The following is an 18,966-nucleotide window of genomic DNA, read 5'->3' on the forward strand; positions in this document are numbered from 1 at the left end:
GAGAGAGAGAGAGAGAGAGAGAGAGAGAGAGAGACTATCTTTAGTTTCAGTGGTATTCTGTTTTTCTCCAGTTCAACATTCACTTTAAAATCCTTGAGTTCCAAATTCTCTCCCTTCCCCCTAGCCCATTCCCTCTCACTGAGAAAGCAAGTTGCTAGGTTAAAAATAGGTTAAAAATGTGCAGTCATGAAAAATATTATACTAGTCATGTGGAAAAAGTAAACATAATCCTCCCCCAAAAAGAATAACCTCAGAAAATGAGGTGAATAAAAATATGCTTTAGTTCTGTATTAACACAATCAGCTCTGTATTTGATATTCATAGTATTCTTCATCAGAAGTCCTTCAGATTTGTATTGCATCATGGCATTCCTGAAAAAAGGTAAGTAGATGATCATCCAGAGCTGATCATCCTGCAGTATTGTTGTTACTCTATATAGAGACCATTTCAAGGGTAAAGCAATTTCATGGTCTCAAAACCATCTGGTCTCATGAAGAAACAAAACACTTTGCAGATGACAGCATGATATACATAGAGAATGCTAGAAAATCAACTAAAAAAACTGCTTGAAACAATGAACAATTTCAGCAGTGGTGCAGGACGTAAAAAAGACCCACATAAATCATCCCCGCTATGATATGTTACCAACAAAGCCCAGCAGCAAGTTTAGAAAGAGAAATTCCATTTAAAATTTTATGTGTACAGCAGAAAACATGGAGGAGTCTACCTGCCAAAATATACCCAGAAACTATAGAAACACAGTTATAAAGCACTTTTCATACAAATTAAGTCAGATCTAAACAACTGGAAAAATGTCAGGTGCTCGAGGGGAGGCCAAATGAATATAAAAATTCCAATTATACCTAGATTGATCTACTTATTCAGCATCAAATCAGTCTGCCGAATATTGTTTTACAGAGCATGAAAAAATATCAAAATTCATTGAGAGGTACAAAAGAGCAAAAATATCAAGAGAATCCATTATTGGAAATGCAAAGGAAGGTGGCCTATGCATGTAGAAATAAAAAGTAAAAAGCGGCAGTCATCAAAACTGTTTGATACTGCCTATGAAAGAGAGTAGTGTATCACTGGAATAGAGTAGGTACTAAAGAAACAATAGTAAATGACTATAGTAATCTACTCTTTGATGAAACCCAAGACTCCACCATCTGGAATAAGAATTCGCTAATTAACAAAAACAGTTGGGAAAAATGGAAAACAGTATGGCAGACAATAGATATAAACCAATATCTCAATCCTTATACCAAGATAATGTCTAAAAGTCTACATGATTTCAACATAAAGGGTGGTATCATAGGCCAATCGGGAGAACAAAAATGACCTACCTGTTATATCCATAAAGAGGGAAGGAGTTTATGACCAAACAAGAAATGGAATACATTACAAAATGCAAAATAGATAATTCCGATTACGCTAAAATTATAAAGCTTTGCTCAAATGAAAACAAATTAAACAAGGATAGAAGTAATGCTGAAAACCTGGCAACAATTTTTACATCCATTATTTCTTATAAAAGTCTCATTTCTAAAAGATAAAAAGAATTGAGTCAAATTCATAAGAATACAAATCATTTCCCATTTGATAAAGTCAAAAGCTATGAAGAAGAAATTTCTTCAAATGAAGAAATTAAAGTGATCTAGAGTCACACAAAAATGCTCTAAATCACTATTGTACAGAGAAATGCAAATTCAAACAACTCTAAGATAACACATCACATCTTTCAGATTGGCTGATATGACAAAAATGGAGAAAGATTAATGTTGGAGAGAATATGGGAAAAAGTCGGACCATAATGGACTGTTAGTAGGGATGTGAATTGATTGAACCAATCTGCTGAGCTCTTTGGTACTCTGCCAAAAGGACAACCAAACTGTGCATACACTTTGATCCAACAATATCACCACTTGGTCTATATTCCAAAGACAGCATGAAAAAAGAAGGAAAAACCTCCATGTGCAAAAATATTTATAGCTGCCCTTTTCCTGGTAGCAAAATATTGGAAACTGATGATTATCTATGAACGTCTCAGGTCTTCTCAGTAACACAATGATCCAAGACATGTACAGAGGACTGTCTCATGGAGGAATAAGGTATCTGTATCCAGATAAAAAAAGTGATTGATTCTTCCTATTGAAGCATATTTTTTCCACTTTGTTCCTGGCTGTGTTTTTTATCCCTTGGCTTTTTCTGTCTTCTTCCTCAACTGTGGCAAATATGGAAATATATTTTACATCATAAAGCACATATAAAACTGTATCAAAATGCCAACCATTGTCAGAAGAGGGAAGGACAAGGAGAGAAGGGTTAAATATGGAACTCATTATCTTGCAAAAGTGATTGCAATGAAAAAAGGGATTATTTTTAACAAGATCTTACATATGTCACATATATCTAAGAACGTGTTGACATGGGAAGTTGGAGGGAAAGGAGGGAGGTAAAAAATGTGTACCTTAGGGAGCTAGGTGGCACAGTAGATAAAGCACCGGCCCTGCAGTCAGGAGTACGTGGGTTCAAGTCCGACCTCAGAAACTTAATAATTACCTATCTGTGTGGCCTTGGGCAAGCCACTTAACCCCATTTGCCTTGCAAAAACCTAAAAAAAACTGTGGAGCTCAAAAATCTTACAAAGAAGAATGTTGAAAATGGTCTGTGCACAAAATTAGAAAAAATAAAATACAAAAAATAGGTGAATGCTAAAAATATTTTCATATGTAATTGGGAAAATAATATGCTATCAAGATGAAAAAAGCAAGATGGGCAAGTCACTTAAAACCATTGCCTTGCAAAATCCAAAAGAATTGAAAAGAAAAAGTAAAAGCAATTTTTGTACAAAGGATATTCAAGCGAAAAATCTCAGAAACTGAGGAATTGAAGCCCATATTCAAAGAAACCCTAAAGAAAAATATAGCTTGACCTGAAATTCTACTACAATTTTAAAAAGCGTAGAAGGAAGATGAAACTGAAGCAGTGAAAATTATGACCAAAACTGGATGAGAATGATAGTCGTGTTAAATAGAGAAATTACCATGTCCCAAGGGAAAAGCTTCAAAAGAGCACTGCCCAATTTCTAAAAGATGTACAAAACTTTATTCACTGTGGAAAACTCCTTCAATATTAGAATGTACCTAAAAAATAAAATGATGACTTCAAGAAGCAAGAAGATACTTTAAAAAAATCTAAAGGGTATGCACTTAGAGAAATATAGGATATTTCAAAATAATAAACATGTAACAGACCAAAGAAAGAACATTAAATCATTTTAATACCTGAAAACAAATAGAGTAACTAGACGACATAAAATATAAGGGATTGCACTTCTCATAACAGTCTCAAAACTATATGAAGACAATTACCTGATATACTTCACACAAATCATGTCAAATTTAAATAAATGGAAAAAATATCAATTGCTCATGGATCCATTGAACTAAAAAACAGTAAAAAGTACAATACATCCTAAGTTTATTTACATATTCTGTGATATACCAAACTATCATTATTATTATTATAAAGAACTAGAATTAATCAAAAGCAAATTCAGATGAAAAAACAAAAAGTCCATCCCACTGACAATATATTGTCAAAGACTCGAAAGGTCAGTTAAAGAAACTACAGCTTCTCCCAGCCAAAGTAGGAAATTTATGCAGTTTCTTTTGATATTCCTTACATAATCATGTAATTATTATTAGTCAAGAATTAGTAGGTAGGGACAACTAGGTGGCTCAGTGGACAGGGCACCTGCCCTGAATTCAGGAGGACCTGAACTCAAGTCCCAACTCAGACTCTAAATAATTACCTAGCAGTTTGATCTTGGGCAAGTCACTTTACCCCTACTGCCTTACAAAAACTAAAAAAAAAATTTAAAAATTATCAGTAGGTAGAGAAGATTTATTTTAGAACCAACTATTCACCACGTAAAAAAGCAAATTTAAGATATACATATAAAAGTCCAGAATGTAGCATTTGTACTGCTTGTCTTGTTTTTTGAATATACAGCCACCTTGCCATTTCCAATGGTAGTTGATCCCTATTCTGGAACTTAAAATTCCTATTGGCAGGCTGTATTCTAACATCCCCCAAAAGGGCTGGGTGGACTTCCCCTTCCATTCTACCATCTACAGAGCATATGAAGGGTGGACTTTTAAAACTATCACATGTTTGCTTAGATATTCTTTAGCATATCTGTACATGTGGTGAAATTGATCTCTAATAACTCTATTGAATAGAAGAAATTTTTTATCGGAATGAATTTAAAGGGAATTGTTACACACAGACAAAATAATTATATACTGCCCTAAGATGTGTGATCAATGAAGTTTTGCTATTTGAGGTCGTATTTTTGGCACTTTAATTTGATCGAATTCTTACTTTGATCCTTATATCTGTACACAGTGTTCATAAGTTGTCCCTTGGGATATGAAGAAAACTTTTCATCATGGACCCTTTGGACCTCTGTTAGATCACTGTATTCATCAGAACAACCAAGTCTTTCACAGTTGGTGATGTTGCAGTATTGCTCCTGCAGTGAACAACGTTCCCCTGGTGCTCCTCATTTGACTTTGCATGAGCTCAAATAATTCTTGCCTGGTTTTTGGAAACAATCCTGCTTGTCCTTCATTGTGGCACAATTATATAGTTCAACCATACACACCAATTTGTTCATTTATCCTTCAACTGATGGGCATCCCTCAGTTTGCAAACCATTACCACCACAAATACGGCTTCCATGAATATATTTGCTAAAGTATTTCTGGGATGCACTGACTTCTAGGTTAATTATTGCAAACCTGCTGAAAAATATACCTGAGCAATGTTATCCAGGTAGATCTCCCTTTACATAGGGGGACCATTCTGCAGACCCTTTTATACAGCAATTTGACTATAATGTGAAATTACCTATGAATGGGGAAAAGAGCACGAGGGAGGAGGAAAGGATTGTTGTCCCCATGGAGACGTGATTGAGGGGCACCTCTGGAGTAGACTCAGAGAAGCCAGAACATGAGGAGGAACAGATGCATGTTGGGTCCTGCCCCATGAGGCCCTGCCTGGAGAAGGAAGGGAGAACTTTCCAGCAGGTACATAGCAGGAGGCCAGACAGGGAAACATTCAGGAGAGGACAAATGACAAGAAGGGGCGCCGGACAGACACAAGACCAAAATGTAGGAATCCAATTCTCTGGCCAGTGGGTGGACTTAAATAAGGTCTGTCTCTCAGCATGGAGGTCTCAAGCCCAGCTCTGATCCATCAGTAGGGCTGGTCATCTCTCTGAAGCTCTGATTTTCTGCTTTAACTCAGAGGATTTCTTGAAACGGTTTTAGGGATGTGTTGGGGTAGTGGGAGGCCACTGAGCCCCAATCTGAGGGGCAGGAACTGTAAGAGATCCCAGGACTCTATGGCCAAGGGCACAGAGGGGCTTTTTGGAATTCAGAGTTCTTTCAGTTCCTTATGTACAGTCCAATTTGCATGCTGCAACTTTACAGAAAGTAAGATCTGCCTGCATTCTGCTCTATTCCCATTCAGTTTTCTTCAGACGCCGTTCATATTTAAGGTTCTAAGATTCCATTCATCTTATTGAATTCTTTAATATTTTATGGTTAGATATAAGTAGCTCTGAGAAGGAAAAACTGAGTTCTTCCACTATTATTGATCTACTCTCCATTAATTCACTTAATATCTCCTTTAACAATCTGAATGTCAGGCTATTCCCCACAAATGTGTTTACTATTGATATTACTTCATTTTCTATGGCTCCTTTAATCAAGTTGTAGTTTCCCTGCCTGCCCCTTCTAATCAGGGTTCTTTGGACTTTTATTTTGTCTGAGGTTATCATTGCTGCTCTTGCATGTTTTACTTCAGATGAGGCATAACATTTGCTACTTCAGACCTTTTATGTTAACTGTGTTTAATCTCTTTCTGTTAACTATATTTCTTGAAAGCATAAAAACAACATATTGTAGGAATCTGGTTTCTAATACATTTTGCTTCCCATATCCATTGTATCCAGGAAATCATCCTATTCACACAATTATAATTATTAGCCATCTTCGTCCCTCCATTTTACTATCTTCTGTTTCTCCTTCTTCCCTTCCTCTTCCTCCTCCTCCTCTCCCTCTCCCTCTCCCTCTCCCTCTCCCTCTCTCTCTGTCTCATTCTCTCCTGCTCTCCCTGTCTGCCTCTTTCTACTGTTCCTCTGTCCCTTTACTAATGTCTCTTACAAAAGACCCTTGGCCTTTTGTCATCAGTTCACTCTTTTTTCACTCCTTTTATATTCTATTATCATCTCTTTCTTCTTGTCTATAGGATAAGATAGATTTTGTTGACTAAATGAGGAAGTACGTTTTCCATTTGTGAACCAATTTAGTTGTGGGAGGTTGACCATGGCCCTCGCTCCTATTTTCTGCTCCTATATAAAAGGTCTTTCTTGCTCACCTACATTACGTAAGGTCAATTTCCCATTCTTTCCCTCCCTTCTAGCATTTCCAAGAGCATCCAAATTTCACACCTCTCCATTCATTATAGGTCATCCCTACCTTTGTGGCCCATGCCCAAAACCCCTTTATATGTAAAATTGGTCTACCTACTCTAAGAATAACAACAATCCTTTGAAAATATAGGATTCATTTTCCAATTTAGGAAAGTATAGAATTTAACCTTAGTGAATTCCTAGGGGTTACTCTTTCATATTTACCTTTTAATACTTCTTGTATTTGAAAGTCACATTTTCTGCACTTGTCTTTTCATCAGGAATGCTTCAAAAGCCTCAAGTACTGGAATATCCTTTTTTTTCCTTCTTGATGTCTTTCTGTAGAGAGCAGGACTGTAGTAATTGGGATGTTCTTCAAGCATGTGGTTCCAGCCACAAGCATCTTGTCCACTGAGGGTTGAGAGGCTAGATGTGTTTTCACACAGAGCAAACCTGTAGTGGGTGGTGTAGGAAAGAACCTGAGAAGCCTTTCTGGACAAAGAAGCCAACCTTTATTAAGAGAAGCAAAGGGGTGGTCTCAGAATGCACTGGACAGACTGGAGGCCCCCCTTCGTATCTCTCAAAGCTTGGCTTCTTTCCCCAGAAGGCTTCCCAGGTTCCATCTTACACCGCAATGTTCTCAGAGAGTGTCTTCTACCACAGTGTCTTTTCCTCTGAGTGTTCAGAGAGCTGTTTTGACAGAAGGCAATTGCGTAGGAATGAGAGTATGCTCAGAGAGATTATTTTTATCTGCAGGTATTATCTCCTCCCCATTCAGAGACAGAAGGTGCTTTAAGACAAAGTGATACTGCCGATCCAAAAGGATTCTTTGAGATATGATCTTCATCCAGTGTCTTTTCCTCTGAGTGTTCTGAGGTTAGATGTGCTCCCACAGAGAGTGAGCCGGTAGGAACCGGGATGTTTTGGAAAGAGTCTCTCCCACAACAAATATCTTTTCCTCTGTGTATTCTAGAGCAGGGTTGACTTTCTCTCCCTCCTAAAACAAAAAATACAATTTGTCACATGGCATGGCTTTCAGGGACAAGGACAGGAAGATGAAGGGATGCATGCGGTACCCTGAAAATGTCTAAATTTAGTCAAGAATCTGAAGGGTATAATGGAGGTAGAAAGGAGAAACGAAAGTAGATTTGGAGGTTCAGAGTGATTCCTTCCACGTCTGCAGACTCAGGCTTGGAACTTGGGCTGAAACTTCCAGTGCTGAGAGAGGAGACCTTTGACTATTCTGCTCATTTATCTCATCTGGGTTCCAAGTGTCTGTCTTCTGTCCATCCATGATTGGATACCCTGTTTCTTTCTTCATTCTACGTGTGGCCAGTCCTCTCTTGACTGTGGCCATGCCAGTCTACATGTGTCTGTCCCTCCCATGTTCTTCTTCTTGATTCTGGTCAGGCCATCATGAGGTCAACACGAATGCACAATTAATCCTCCTCCTGGACTCTCTTCTCTGTCCCCAGACCCCATGTGTCTTTACACCATCCCTCACTCCCCTCCCTTCACAAGCATTTGACCCATGTCCTCCTCCCTTCTTCCCTTGAAGATAGGTCTGTGGACAATTTCACATTATGGTCAAGTTGCTGTCCTGAGAGTTTTGTGCAATGGTACCTTTTCAAAAGCAAAACCTGGAGTGGATAAAAAGCAGATGGCATAATTGGAAAAGACCCTGGCAGAAGATAGAAGAGCAACACCTCATATCACTTATCAAGTTAAAAAATGGATAAATCAATTAGATATGATAAATAAAATATTAAAGTGACAGCTTATGACAATGTTCACTGAGACAGAAATAAAAGATAATATCACAGTCATTGCTAATGACTCTAGGATAGCCCTCCAGATCATTAAATCATTCATCAATAGCTAGTAAGTAGGTTCCTCCTAGGTGCTATGCACATAGAAGGACATGAGGCTAAATGCAGAAATCAGCATGCATTCCTAATAAGTCTTGCATATGAGGCCCTGTGGGAGATTCTGGAGATTGAAACAATATTAGGGACACAGCTCCACTAGAAGCTTTTGTTCTAAGGAAAGAGCAAGTGCATGAAAGTATACAGAGAACAAAATTAACAAAGGCAAAGTACAAGGCAGTCTGGGAGTGAGGCCACTAGCAGGCGGAATCAGGTGAGGCTCATGGAACAGGGATTCTTGGACTGTGTCTGGATGAAAGAGAGGGATTCTCTGAGACATAAGGACTGAATGCCAGCTTCAGAGTCAGGAAGGCTCACATCAGTACCAGGCTTACAGTCAAATGACCTAGCCTCTTAGTGCCCAAGGCAGCTCTGAAAGGTCACAGAGACATTGAGATGGGTTATCAGTCTTACTGAGGAGGCCAAAAGATGAGAGAGTGCTTGGCTAGAAATACTCTGATTTACCCTGGCCCAAGCAAGGTCCCGGAGTTAGTAAGTGTCTGAGGCTGGACTGAACTACAAATCAAACTAGGAGCTGGTGTTTTTGGAAAAAATTAAAAAGAAAACCATTGGTGATTTTGATTTTAAAAAAGAAAGAAAAAGTTAAGAGCCAGTATCAAAAATGAAAAAGGTAAATTCACCACCTATGAAGAGGAAAAGAAAGCAACAATTAGCGTCTATTTTGATCAAATAAATGAAAAAGCCTACATGAATTGGATGAATATTTGCAAAAATTTAAAAGCCCTTATTGTCAGAAGAAGAAATGGAATGCTTCATTGCATTTTAGAAATGAAAATTGATCAAGCCTGCAATGCACTTCCAAAGGAAAAATACCCAGGTCAAGATAGATAAACAAGTGAATTTCTACCAAATATTAAAAGAACAATTAATTCCAATACTATAATATACACTATTATTGGTAAAGAGGGGAATAAAGAATCCTCTCAAATTCTTTTCATTACATAAATTTGGTGTCAGACCTAAACCAATAAGCGTAGAAACAGAGAAGGAAAATTGTAGACCTATTTCTCTAATAGATATAGATGCAAAAATATTAAACAAAATACTAGCCAGGAGATTACAACAATATCTATTACCTGGATCATAGACTATGTCTGGGTGGGATTTGTGCCAGGTATACATGTCTGGTTCAATATTAGGAAAACTATCAGATGCATAATTGATCTTATCAAAAATAAAACCAACAGAAATTAAATGATTATCTGAAGCCATGCAGAAAGAACTTTTAACAAAATGTAGCACACATTCCTAGTAGAAATACCAGAGAGCACAAAGGGAAAAGGAGCTTTCCTTAAAATGAGAAGTAGATCTCTCTAAAACCATCACCAAGTATTATCCATCATAGGAATAAAGTAGAAGCCTAGCCAATAAGATAAGGAGTGACACAAGAGTACCCATTATTGCCACTATTCTGATAAGTTGTACTGGAAATGTTAGCTTCAGCAATAAGAGAAGAAAAGGAAAACACTGAAAGGGATTAGAATAGAGAACGCTAAAGAATCAACTAAAAATCTAGGGGAAATCATAACAACATTAGTAACTTTAACATTAGCATTAATTTTAGAATTAACAACTTTGGTTGGTTTATAAAAGAATGCAGTGAAAGTCCTCAGACTTTCATTTTTGTTTAGATTGACCATAGGATTAAGCTCCCCAATTAGGCTAAGTTAGCATTAACAGGTAAGCTGAACTTATAGACATATTATTGTAAACACAGGTTCCATAGAGATTTTGTAAATAAATAGATGACAAAAGCGTTTTAATGTACTAGAAAATCATTGAGTACCCAATAGATATTCGTGTTGGAATAAAATGATCATAAGATATAAATAATTTCTTAAAGGCTAAGCTGCCCTTTCTTACATCTGGAGAAAGAGGGGGGCAAAAGCTAACTTCTTTGGACTTCTTGAATAAGCTCCCTTAGCTAGAGGTTAAGTATTGGCTGGGTAGTATAATCTTCAGCGGTTGGATTTGCTTTTCTGGCAACTGAAAGCACAAGTTTGTACAGTAGCCACAGGTCCGATGTAAGGAATATTTCAGGTTAAAAATGCTTCAGTTGTGGGGCAAGACCTTCTGGAGCAATCTCCCTTTGTCAGCTCAGTGTGGACTACAGTATAACGTTGGGTTCAGAAAGCCTGGGAAAAGAAAACCAGTTGGATGACTTGCATCATCTAACTTAATTTTGTCCAAAACCACTTTCTAAGATTGCTGATATGTTTCAAATCTGCTTTCTGTTGTGAAAATAAGCTCTGGGAATCCTCCTTTATCAATGATTACTGAGGAATTAGTTGACCTGACTTAAGTGGATTCTCACCATTCTATTAAGTCGTTGTTTATCTATTTGTTAAATTTGAATCTAAAAATTATTTCATTTTTCAGATAATTAACTTTCATAGACAGAAGCAATTTCATTTTGAGAGCTCCCAATCCAAAGACAGTAAGGGGAACTGGTGGCTGCTTAGAAAGGCCCTGTGCTTCTACCAGAGATGAGAGGGAAGAATTTTGGCCAAGTCTTTGCTTATACAGACTTCTGGTTCAGAGTTCAATGGCAGAGAGGACCATTTTGCACAAAAGGAGGCAGAGACCCTGAGGAGCAGGTATCACTTCTCCTCACAAGGTATGAGGGACCCTGAGGAATAGCATCACTTATCATCCCAAAGGTACAAGGACTCTGAGGAGCAGTATCAGTTGCAGTCCTGAAGGATCAGGGCTTCTTCTGGGTTAAGGAAAGCAGTGACCAATCCTCTCCCCAAATAACATCAATTTGGGACCACCAAAGACTATCAAATTCCCATATCGAAATCTAAATACAGTCTTGTGAAAAAGTCAGATGCTTCAGACATCCCCTTTCCCTCTGGAGCCTTAAATGAAGTATAAAAGGCAAGGGTAGCAATCATGATCTCAGACAAAACAAAAGCTGAAGCAGACCTAATTTAAAGAGATAAGCAGAAAAGTTCTATCTTGCTTAAAGGTACCATAGACATTAATGTAATATTAATGCTAAACAAATATGTATCAAATGGCCAGGCATCTTACTTCTTAAAAGAATAAAACACATGAGTTACAGAAGGAAATAGTTAAACTATACTAATGGATGAACCCACATTTCCCCCTCTCAGAATTAGACAAATCTGCATAAAATAGATAAAAAAGGAGTCAAGGAGATAGCAAGAATATATTCAAAGCAAGATATGAGAAATTTCTGGAAAAAACAGAAAGAAAATAGAAACAAATATGATTTTTTTCTCAGCTGAACATGGCACCCTACAAGAAGAAGTAATACTTAGGGCAACAAACATCATGACCTTATGGAGAAAAACATAAATACCAAACTGAGAACTTTATTGTGCTTTTATAGTACAAAATTCCAGAGGAATTATCTGTAGAAAGTTAGATTAACCAATTCAATGGAAAATAAATAACATAATTCTAAAGAATGAATTTGCAAATGAATTAATCAATGGATAAAGTAATAATTTCATTTAATAGAGATACAAAAATGAAGTAAAATACTAAAACTGATAGGATGCAACGAAAGTATTACTTAGGTGAAACCTTCATCTAGAAATGCTTCTAATTATAAAACAGGAACACAAAGATTTTTGAACTGGGCATGAAATTATAAAAGTAGGGGAAAAAACAATGAAACTATCCATTTAGATATCAAAATGGAAATCCTGAAGTCAGATGAGCTTAAAGAAATTTAAAAAAAACAAACTTCTAAATAAAAGCAATTGTTGTTTTTATGAAAATATTAGCAAAATAGATAAAACATGGATTAATTTGAATAAAAGAAAAAATGAGTACTCTCCAAAATGACAGGATAAATGTATAACAATGAAGATATAATTAAAGCAATATATAGGAGTTATTTGACTGAAGTAGATCCCAGAAAAATTGCCTGTCTACTTGAAATAGATGAATACTTACCAAAATATAGACTGTCCATGTCAACAGAAGATAACATAGAAGATTTGATGAGCTGTCTCAAAAAAAGAAACTGATCAAGGTTTTAAATGAGTTTTCTGATGAAAAAAAAATCCAGACAGTTTTGAAAGTGAATCCTTCCAAACATGCAAAAAAGCACTTTATCCTAATTATATATAAAGTATTTGAAAAACAAACAAGTTAGGATGGAATTGTATCACATTCCTCTTAAAATTCAAATATGCTTTTTATGACAAAATAAAGTGTGAGAATATACACACTAATAAATTGTAAGTAGAGGTATGAAATGACATTAATTTGGAAAACTAATTGGTCATATGCACAGAAAGTAACAAGTACTTTGAAATCTTTACAAAGACTCCCTCATACCCCAAGGATGTCATCAATAATTTGAAAAAGTTCCCATACATTCAAAAATATTTATAGTTGTGAATTGGATTCAAAGTAGTTGGTCATCCACCATGCAATGGCTGAACAAGGCAAGGACCATGAATGTCACGGAGTGTTATCACCATGATTTAAGAAATGATGTGTGTGGGCACCACTCCATCAGGAGTACTGGAAACTCAGCTGCTGGTCTATGGGGTAAACCTGGAGGGAAAAGCTAGTCTGACCCGGTCATTCTCCATCATGAGCTAAACACTTGGATGTCCTAGGGCTCTCATTGTACCCTCACCTCAGCCCAGACAGCCGCAAGGCAGAAATGGTGGCACTGGTCACCTCTGGGACAGGAGTAGCAGCAGGTGGGAGCTCCAGGCCACCACAGTTGGAGTCAGCTCACAGGGACGTCTACTGCTTGGACTTGTTAGTGACAGGATCTACAGCAGGATGTTGTATCAAAACCACCATTCCACCTTTGTATTGAAAGTACATAGTGGCACATCATCAGTCACCTTGCAAACATTTAGGATTCTTTTATACTTTGTGTGCTGCCCCCAGAAACAAAGGCTGTCTAGGACTATATACAGAAAATAGAGCAAAGGTGATTAGCATCTTTCTATACCATGCAACTGAGTTTATGTCCTTTCTCCATTAGAAAAAGTTAATTATCACAAAACTTGAGATTTCTGAATAGAGAAACATGCTAGTGACAGTTTCCACAAAAGGTACATAGACAGCAGTTGCCTCTACTTACAGAGCTGACATAGAGTTCCCCTGGTTTTGCAGGGAAAGGAGAAAAGACATACATAGGAACTGTTCTCAGCTCAAAACTGTTGATGAAAAGGAAAGTGGTTTATGGATTTTTCAGAATAAAGATCCCTCCCATGGGAGGAATGGCTCCCTATGAATGGATTTCAGTTTTTACTTTTGGTACCTTAAAGATATGTTGATCTCTCCCCTCCTCCTACCTTTCTTGAAAGGTCTTCATCAGACAGCCCAAATGTCTTAGTACTGAAAATGTAGATAAACTTGCTTTGTATTGGTGTTGCTGCAACAATAGTGCAGCAGGCAGGATCTTGTCCACTTGATCTAACTTCTCTTTAAATGCAATTCAGAACTGTTCTCCCAGATTCTTAAAACTGCCTCACAAGGTAGAAGACACTGAAGAATGAGTAGACAGCATGGGATATTCAGAAGACTCTGTCAGGGCCTATCTCTTAGATTCATTCTCTGCTTTAGCTCCTAAGGTACAGTATTCACAACATACCAGCACATGAAACAGCTTTGTACCTCGACGGGTCACATTTTTTTTATCTCTGTATCCACATATGATGTTTTATTTTCCTGTTTCAACTGAATGGAGGGCAGCAGTGTCTATACATTAATTGATGATAAAAATTATAGTCCCTGCAATGGGACTATTTAATTTTACTTTGAAGTCAGTAATTAGAAGAACTTTGTACATTTTTACATTGTAATTCATGGTTTTCTGATATGAAAAACATCCTTATGTTAATTCTGGATGTTTTATCAAGTTAATCAGGTTCTGTAAAATAATTTAAAGTTCTGAGAAATTGATGAGTTTCATTTGCCCAGTGCAGATTTTCTGACACTTCCACTTAACTTGATCATAGTCTCTTGAGCATGTTTTTTTAAGTAATCATAGCACTTAAAAAATCACTGTCTTAAGCAAGACTTTAAAAAAACCTATTCTGGACTTCACAGTGAACTTCATTCTGTTCTCTTTCTAATTCAGACTTAATCATTTCTGATTGCTGTAGTAAGAATGTATGTGGAACCTTTTTCTTGACCAGTTGGTTAAGGTTTCTTGCATGTATTGAACTTCATACTGGCAGCTATATCTGATAATATGGGATATTTTACACAAGTTGTCATAAACAACAATCTATTCCTAAGAGTCAATTAGAATGAAGGTAAATAGACATAGTGATCTCAAAAACAGACAGATGATTTCTGTCACCTGATAATTGCAGATAGATTGTCAGAATCCCCCCTGTTGTCACTATATGGATTGTATGTATATATAATTAGGATAAAATATGCATTAATACATTACAGTATGACAAGGGCACCTAGGTGGTGCAGGGGGTAAAGGACTGGACTTAGATTCAGGAGAAAGGGAGTTCAAAACCAGCCTCAGATACTTGCCACTTACCAGCTGTGTGACCTTGGGCAAGTCACTTAAAACTGATTGCCTCAAATCCAGGACCGTCTCCAGCCATCCTGATTCATATCTGGCCTCTGTACCCAGATGGCTCTGGAAGAGAAAGTGAGGCTGGTGACTTAGTACAGCACCCAGCCAACAAACTAAAATCCAGTTCACGTACTAGTAATGACATCATCTCCCTGATATTGTGGTCTTCATCAAAAACTAAGGACAAACAATACACGGTATCAAATTTTTCTTCCATGAAAGAAACTTCTTTAGTCATGGAAATTTACTTAATAGTCATATTGAAAATAATTTCTAGAGAGCCTTTGGTTAAAACTGTGCAATCTGAAAATGCCAGGCTTCATTCTTTGTAGATTTTAGCTTCATTATTATTTGTTTTTACAAATATAATTTTAAAGAACATGGTAAGTGAAATCATTACCATGAGATGAGTGAAAAAGTCATTGGACATTATTGTTTCCCTCCATGTTTGGTTCCTGTTAAGAAGAAGAACATTTCTGGTGGGGCCTTTGTAAATTGTTGACCTCTAGGGAGAAAATGGCATGAATTTGTGTTAATTTTGTTTTGACTTCTCATCAGATAAATATTTATTTCATTTATATACTTACAAGTTGATGGAACTGCGTGTGCAGGTTTTCTCTTCTGAATTATACTATTCCCAAATATTGTCAAGTAAACTGGAGACCATTGAAATAACTAAAACAAATAACTTTCATGATCTCCAGAAAGGAGCCTACAAATGTTTTACTGAAACAAAACTTGCATTCTGTTCCAATTAGAGAATATAATTAAAAAAATAATAAAAAATAAATGTTATAAAAAGAAGAAAATGATGGGTATGAAAATTGCAGAGAACCAAGAAAAAATCTTTATGAATTGTTTCAAAGTGAAATAAGCAAAGCCAAGAAACTGTATATGTCCATGGTAACTATACCAATTTAAAGTGAAAAGAATGTCACAGAAATAGAAAAATAATAGCAGCTGTAACAAAATGTGAAAAAACAAATGGACCAGAAAAGGATACACGGGAAGGTAACACCCTAACGTGTCCAGGAGGTGAGAGGTACACAGGGATTAAACAGGTAACATCTTTTTCCAAATACATCCATTCCTCCCTAAAACAAAAAAAAATTACTATTTGTCATATGGAATGACTCTCATAGAGGAACAGAGGAAGAGACACATGTGGGATAGACTGGTGATATAAGAAACAGAAAATATCAATAAAAATGTTTTTTAAAAAACCCAACAATTTTTTCAAAATTTTAATTTATTTAAGGGAATGGGGTTTCAGTGACTTGCCCAAGATCACCCAGCTAGGCAATTATTAAGTGTCTGAGATTGGGGTTGAACTCCTTTCCTCCTGACTCTAGGACTGGTACTCTACCCATTGTGCCAATCAGCTGACTCTTGAAGACAACAAAGTTGAGGGTAGTCATAGAGCAGGGGAAAGAGGAAAGAGGAAAGAATGGGGTTTTGCTCAGTAATTATCACTGACAGATCGCAAAAACTAGGACAGAGCATTGAATATGAAAATAACTATTGTTTACTCCTGTCTCATGTTTCCTGACTCCGTTTGGGGAAAGAGATTTCAGTTCCAGTGGGACAGTTGACTCTCCTGAAAATGAAAGGCAGAGCAATGGTTGAGCTTAGGTGTGCAGTATGCAGAAGCAAACACATTACAGCAAAATCACATTTAATAACTCCAAAGATAGCAGCTGGAGAGGGTTGAGGGAAATGAAAATATAATATTTGACAAAAAATGAATAAAAGAGAAGTGGTATGCCAGATAGTTGATAGAATATCTATACCTCACATCTCTCATTAAATTAGGCTACATATGGCAGTTGTTTGTCCTTTGTTCTCCAATTGTGCCATGATAAAAGGGAGCTGATGCCATGACCTGCAGGTGAATTGGATTTAAGTGAGGAGGGACTGTGCAAAGTCACCCGGCTCATTTTCTCCTCCAGAGCCCTCTGGGTCCAGTGGCTAGATATAAATCAGGATGACTGGGGATGGCCATGGAGGCCTTTTGAGGTAAAGTCTTAAATGGGTCTCAGTTTGACTGAGCCAACCCTATTCAGTGATAAAGCTTAAAAAAGAAAGAAATAAAGCAAAGAATGATCTCTTTTACTTAGTCAAAAGCAATCAACAGAAGGGGAAGACACTCAGGGTTTCTGGTAAATACAGAAAAACTGCCCTTTGTATTATATCTGAGCCAATTTAAGTGTATAAGGGGAGTCAATAGCAAAATAAAGGTGCAAGGAGAAAATTATTATTCACATCCATGGGGAAGGGAAGAGGTTGTGACATAAGTGTAAGTGAGAATCCCAGACACTAAAATGGATAATTCTGCTTCTATAAAGTTGAAATATTTTTGAGCAAAGGCTGTTAAGATAAGAAAGGAAACAGATATGTGAGGAAAAACACCTTTGCACTCAATGTCTCTAAGGCATATTGCATATGGGAGATAAAGAAAGAAGTGCTTTCATTTTCCAAGGTTAAGAGTCTTTCTCCAATAGGCCAAAGGAACAGGAAATTTTCCAAGGAAAAAATGCATGTCATCAATAGCCCTCTCACAAAATGCATCAAATCGCTCCAAATGAAAGAAGCGACCATTAAAATAACCCTGATCTTTCAGACAGAAAATAACAGAGATATGCAGGTTCCTGGCTAGCCCCCTGTTTCTGATCCACAATGAGATTTCTTGAAATCCGCTCTTTAAAACAAAGAGGAAATATGCAGAAGGAGAGGTGCAAAGTACCCACCCTGCCTTCTCTCTCCTCAGTCCTGAGACAAAGGCAAAGATGGAGAAAGGGAGGATGGAAACATCCATGAGAGGAGGGGAGGCAGGAAGTGTCCCCCAAGGTTGGTCTTTGTTGTCTCCACCAACCCCTCCTCACCCCAACTCCTCATCCCCCAAGCCCCAGACCCTCAGACAAAGACCTGGGCAGACAAGACCCGGGCAGGCGCAGCCCCAGAGGGCCAGCCATATCCAAGTTCACCCCAACACATATGCACATACATACGTACATGCAGTCACACGCACTCACGAACGCGGATGATAGGACCTATTTACACTAAAGATGCAAAAACAAAAATAGGAATATCTGCCACCCACCCTTACAAACATCCTCCTGAGGACTAAGAATATTCAATGGGTTGGGGGTTGGGGGAGTTGGAGAAGCTTCATATAAAGCTTAGAGGGGGAAGATAATAAAGATAAATAGAAGAAAGGGGGGAATTGAGGCAGGACCAGAGAAGGGTGTACTTACCTCCCTCGCAGCCCCTTGGGCATTTGCAAGACCCTCATAAATGGTCCTTCTGGAAGAGGGAGGGAAATAGGAGTAAAGAAGGGGCAAGGCAGGTGGTGAGGGGCCCCAGATCTCCACCTGCTCCCCACTGCCTCACCTCCTCTGGCAGACAAAGAAACTTCCTCTCAAATAGGCTGGGAGGGGGCGGGTACGGTGACGTCACTGCAGAGCTGGGCTTGTCTCTTCTGTGTGCACAGCACTGAGAAGAGAGAGGAGGGGCCTCTATGACCTGAGGCGCACATTAATGGGGACCCCCAATCCTTTCAGTCCCCATCACCCCGCCCGATGAGGGGAGGGGGCCAGGACCTGAAAGGGCCCTAGGTTTGTCAGGGCAGTCTGCTGGGGCTGGGGGTGGGGGACAGTAGCCGAGCTCAGCTTGGGGTGGAGGAGGGTGGACCCCCTTTGTGGAAACTGTGAGAGAGAGGCCTAGGGAGGGGAGGAGGAGCTCTCCGAATGGAAGAGCACAAAAGCTGCAGCAGCAGCTGTCAATCAGCAGCCTTGAACAGCACTTGGACAGCGCACATACCCAGAGCCAGGGAGGAGGGGGCTGGTCGGGAAGGGCCGGGGCTCAGCCTCCTTCGTCTAGGCAGGAGGAGACAAAGATGGAGGCCAGGTGGGGAGAGACAGAGGGGAACCCAGGCAGCAACCCAATGCCTACCCCCTTTGTTTATGTGTGGAATCCCTTGTCTAAATCCTCCA

General features: G+C 38.2%; 1 long non-coding RNA gene across 1 annotated transcript in view; it reads right to left on the reverse strand.

Annotated features, from left to right (window-relative positions):
- Positions 1 to 6,925: 6,925 nt before the first annotated feature.
- LOC141502501 (uncharacterized) overlaps positions 6,926 to 18,966 on the reverse strand; it is a 168,105-nt gene continuing 156,064 nt past the window's right edge. The window contains exon 4 of the long non-coding RNA XR_012472557.1: positions 6,926 to 7,481. This is a non-coding gene — a long non-coding RNA (uncharacterized LOC141502501). The remainder of the gene's footprint in view (positions 7,482 to 18,966) is intronic.

Source organism: Macrotis lagotis, chromosome X, assembly GCF_037893015.1.
Source record: "Macrotis lagotis isolate mMagLag1 chromosome X, bilby.v1.9.chrom.fasta, whole genome shotgun sequence".
In the NCBI taxonomy this organism is placed as follows: Eukaryota; Metazoa; Chordata; class Mammalia; order Peramelemorphia; family Peramelidae; genus Macrotis; species Macrotis lagotis.